Here is a 5,078-nt window from a genome sequence, read left to right as displayed (position 1 = left end):
CTCTGTTTTACAAATAAAGAAGCAAAGTTGTTGACGTTGTCTGTCAAGGTCCCACTGCTAGTGCGTGACGTCGCTTAGTCAAACGCTCTTGGGACAGATGTGGACTCAAACCCGTCCCTGACTGTGCTGGCTGAAGCGAATCGGGGGTTACCTCTTCCACTCACTGACTCAGAGACCGTTTATTGACTAGGTGGTGTTGCAAACAGGAGGTGAAGAGAGAAGACAGACCCCGTTCTCCATTTACCCATCAGTCAAATAGGAATAACATGCCTCCAGTTCAAATGAAAGATGACTCAGAGATGGAAATAAAACACCTCTGTGATCAGAATACATATTTAGTGTACAGGTGAGGTAGGAGGGTAGTTCCACCAACGGACTAGGCAGAGCTTTCGGACACTTCCAGATGCCAGAGGGGAGCCGGTCCAGAGGCCCTGGCACAGCGATGCCTCTTCCTGGAACACAGAAGTTCCAAGCACTGGCCTGGGCCTCTGCCCTGGCTCAGCCATGAGGGGCTCCTCCACAGTATAAGACAGAACCAGGAACACGGGCCGACCATCCAAGGGCTCTAGGTAAATGTCTGATGCCCCGAGAGTGCTCTCACGGGTGATCCATGATAGGATGTAGACTCGAGCGATTTTAAATTCATGGGCTTTCAAGACAGACAGACAGATCTGGGCTGGGGACCTTGCCCTGCCGTTTGCTAGCTAGTGACTCTGGATCAGTCAGTCCCTTGCCTGGGCTGCTTTGAGTCAAGAATAGGTGGAATATGCCCTGGCCAGGTGGCCCAGTTAGTTGGAGCATCGTTCTGCACACCAAGGGTCGCAGGTTCAATTCCCAGTCAGAGCACACACCTAGGTTGTGGGTTCAGTCTCCCGTTCTGGTCAGACAGGAGGCAACTGATTGATGTTTCTCTCTCACGTAGATGTTTCTCTCTCTCTCTCTCCCCCTTCCTCTCTTTCTAAAATCAATTAAGATATCCTCAGATGACGGCTTTTTAAATTGGTGTAATATTAGGGCCTCATAGGGTTTCTGGGAGAATTGAATGGGGTCACATATGCCTAAGACGGAACCGAACCCCCTACAGGGACTCGGGAAGTAGCCTGCATAGCAAGTTTCTTCTACTGTCACAAGTCTTGGGGTTTCTCCCTTGCTCGAAAGACACAAACGTCTTCTAGAACATCCAGTGTGGTCAGGGGCCAAGGGTGCGTTGGAGGGGGCACAGAAGGGGCCCGCAGCAGCAGCCCTCCCCTGCAGCCCCAGCACAATCTCCCTCGGTGGGGCTCGGCTCCAAGGAGTCCAGCTGGGTGCATCTGGCTGTGGAGATTAAATTATTTTTGAATTCCTAACTGAATGTTCTTTTAATGGAAACTTAATGACAGGCATTGAAATAGATTTCCTCCATAACCCCTCCTCGCCGGGTAACCGCCCCCCCCCACCGAGGCTCTGCGTTGCGCAGTTCCCGATAACCTTTATTCCCTACCCCTGGACTTTTATCTCCCCAGTGACAAACAGCCCTTGCTGGACAGAAAGAGGAAATTCCAGTCATTGTTCTCAAACTTCTGGCTTCCAAAATAAAATGCTCTATCTCCCCTGTCAAGCTTTGATTGACACACACTTCCTGTAATGGCAGGCAACCGCGGCCCAGGGGCGGGGCCAAGGGCAATGGGCCTTCTCTGCTGCAGGGGTTTTCAGAACCTTTGTTCCAAATGGGGGAAGACTCCGCGTGCTGCTCGCTGGATCAGCCTGTCTAGGACCCATCTTCCATTTTAGGAAACACCTCCAAGGAAGGTGCCCCTCCACGGTCCACCCAACCCGCCAAGGAAGTTCTTTGCTGGCCTGTCTGTCACGTGCCCATCAGCCATGGAAACAGACACGCTAACCGCCTCACTTCCTAAGATCTGGCAACTGAGAGAGGATCTCTCCCTCACCCTTTCTCTCTTGAGGAATCAGTTGTTAGACAGCCTCCCAAATCTTAACTCGAACTGCTGGAGCTGGAGCCAACCTAAGTCCAGGAAGATAAACCAGGATCAGACTCTCCCAGTCGAAATCCCCATAGCAACAGAGATAGATTAGGCAAGTCAAGTGGAATCAGCACCAAGGGAAACTGGGACTATGGTAATGCATCATGGGATGCAGTCTTTTTTTTTTTTTTCCCAAAAGTAATAAGCACTGCTGCATTCCTTGTCAAATGGATAAATCAGTAAATTTAATAACATGGTCTGTAGCAGTATTGATGTAGTCAGATCCTACTGGGAACAATGGTGCCACGTTAGAACAAAAGGCCTGCCTTTAGCACTGCTGAGTCGGCCTTCCGGAACCTTCTCTTTCCCATGTATGTTTTTACTCACTGAGCTCCCATGCCCTTGATAACCCTCTCTCTTTAAATGCTCAGGGATTTTATGATGCTTTGGGGTTCCAGCCACCCCTTAGGGTACCTGGGGGAGGGCACTTCCCAAGGGCTTTTCTGGATGTCTGTTCCTGCCTGCTAGAGGGTCAGCGAGAATTTACATTAAAAAGGAAACTCCAAGGGGCAGAATGCCTTAATTCTAATAAAGGAGTATTTGAAAGCAAGCAAGCTTCCATCAGATAACCCAGAAACAAATGCCCATCATAAAGCTTCCAGTTGTCATTCAGCATTCTTGGCAATCAAATGAAACAGATTGTTTTGGATCATTTGACCTCCAGCAGTCCCCAAGCCTGCTGCTAATGCGAAGAGCAGACCAGGAAGAATGTGTTCTGACGTGAAGGACCGAGTCCACGCATCTTCTCTCCGGCTTACAAAGGGAGGAAAGAGTCACAAGCCTGGTTACAGTGGGCCAGCAGAGAATTCTAGCTCCTCCAGCCTGAGATGCCTGATTTCCTTTAGCTTCATCAGTAGGTTCCAGCGTGATGCCGACACACAGGCACAGAGTAATCTCCCGTGTGGGCCAGCTGTGTCCGCTCTTTTTTGCCACTGACTAATGGTGCAACTGTGAACCCACCAGACTTCCCACTGGGCTTGGTCCCAAAGATCAGGCTGTGTGGATGGATTTGTGCAAGTGCAATCAACCCCAGGCCCAGCCTAACGAAGCCACCCCCTACCGACAACTGCTGGCCGCCGCTGCGCCATGTGCAAAGCCTCACACTGGAGGGATGTGCTGGAGCTGCTCAGGAAGGGCATGTCTGCAGCCAAGGTCATTTCCTCCCGGGGAAGCTGAAGCCCAGACAACATATGCATCCTACTTGCCATCTTCCCTCCCCTCCCACCACTCCCAGGAGAAAGCCCACCCTCAGCAAGGGGATTTCCGTCAGCTGCTCTGTCACCATGGATGCATAATGACTGACAGTTTTAGAAAGAACGTGCACCGTTTCAGAGATTTAATATATTAATCAACACATTGAAATCATTTTGACTCCTAAGCAGCTTTGAGTACCATCCTTTCTAGAATACATTCACAATAACGGGTGGGGAATTAAATAAGACATTCACAGTAAAACCTCCCCCTAGAGGTCAGTTCTAATATTAAGTTGGTTCCTTGTAGAAGATGCAGTATCAGCCTTAGAGAAAGGAAGGCCCAGCCCTTCCCTCACTGTGAAGCCACGTGCCATTCCTTTCTCTGTCATACTTCTCTTTTTGAAACAATGTTTCGATGCAAACCCGGCAGAAAAAGACAAGACGCAGTTTTTTCCCAGAAGCCTTAGAGGCACTTTGCCTTCTAAGCTGACATTACCTATTCAAACTCCTCATTGCCTTCTTAGAAAATCAGGAGACACCCTTTTAACATATTTGTAGCCCTTTACCCCATAATACAAATTAAAAGAGATATCACCACGATTTTCACATGAAGCATTCTTTCTTGCAGGAGAGTAGTCATTGAGATTCTGAAGTGGTGACTTAGCTTCTGCTAAATACACCATGAGATCATCTAGGCCAAAGCTCGACTTGGGCAGCAGTGTGTGGATGCAGTGCAGAGCAAGTTGGGCTCAGGGCTCATCTCTGTGGGAGCACGTGGAGATGCAAGTCCACGGACTGAGCCTTCCCTCACTCCTCCAGAAACGCAGTGTGACTCAGACCAAGGTGGAAGCTCCAAGGACCAGGGCTCAAAAAGGTCAAAGTAGCACAGATGCATTTTGTGTGACAGTCTTTTCTTATTCTCTTTGATTGGTTCAGCTCCTCCAAACTCAGGAGACAATTTTTCCTTTGATAAAAGTCAATGGTAAAAGAAAAATTACTTGCCGATGGCATGATATTGTATATGGAGAAAGCTAAAAATTCCATTAAAAATTACTGGAACTGGTCAATTAATTCAGCAAAGTAGTGGGATACAAAATAAATGTCCAGAAATCAGTTGCATTTTTATACACCAATAACAAACTATCTGAAAAGGAAACTAAGAAAGCAATTCCATTTACATTTGCAACAAGAAAATAAAATACCTAGAAATTAATTTAATCAAGGATGTAAAAGACCTGTTCTTGGAAAATTATGAGAAACTGAAGAAAGAAATTGAAGAAGATACAAATAAGTGGAAGCACATACTGTATTCTTGGATGGGAAGAATTAACATCATTAAATGTCCATACTGCCCAAAACAATCTATAGATCCAACAGAATTCCTATCAGAATACAAATGGTATATTTCACAGAACTAGATAAAATATTCCAAAAATTTATATAGAACCATAAAAGACCCAGAATAGCCACAGAAGTCCTGAGAAAGAAGAATATAGTTGGAGGAATTAGGCTAGCTGATATCAAACTATACTACAAGGCCATAGTAATCAAAACAGCATGGTACTGGTGTAAAAACAGATATGTGGATCAGTGGAACAGAGTAGAGAGCCCAGATATAAACCCAAAACTTTATGGTCAATTCATATTTAACAAAGGTGGCAAGAACACACAATGGGGTAAAGACAGTCTATTCAATAAATGGTGTTGGAAAAATTGAACAGATACATGCTAAAAAATAAAACTAGACCACCTTCTTACGGATGGTGTATTATAAAATCATACACCTGAAACCTATCTAATTTTATTAACCGATGTCACCCAATAAATTCAGGAAAAATAAAAAGAATAAATTTTTTAAAAACAA

This window comes from Artibeus jamaicensis, unplaced genomic scaffold (genome assembly GCF_021234435.1).
Source record: "Artibeus jamaicensis isolate MK-2021 breed Jamaican fruit bat unplaced genomic scaffold, CSHL_Jam_final scaffold_660, whole genome shotgun sequence".
Taxonomy (NCBI): Eukaryota; Metazoa; Chordata; class Mammalia; order Chiroptera; family Phyllostomidae; genus Artibeus; species Artibeus jamaicensis.
Note: the sequence above shows the minus strand (reverse complement) of the source record.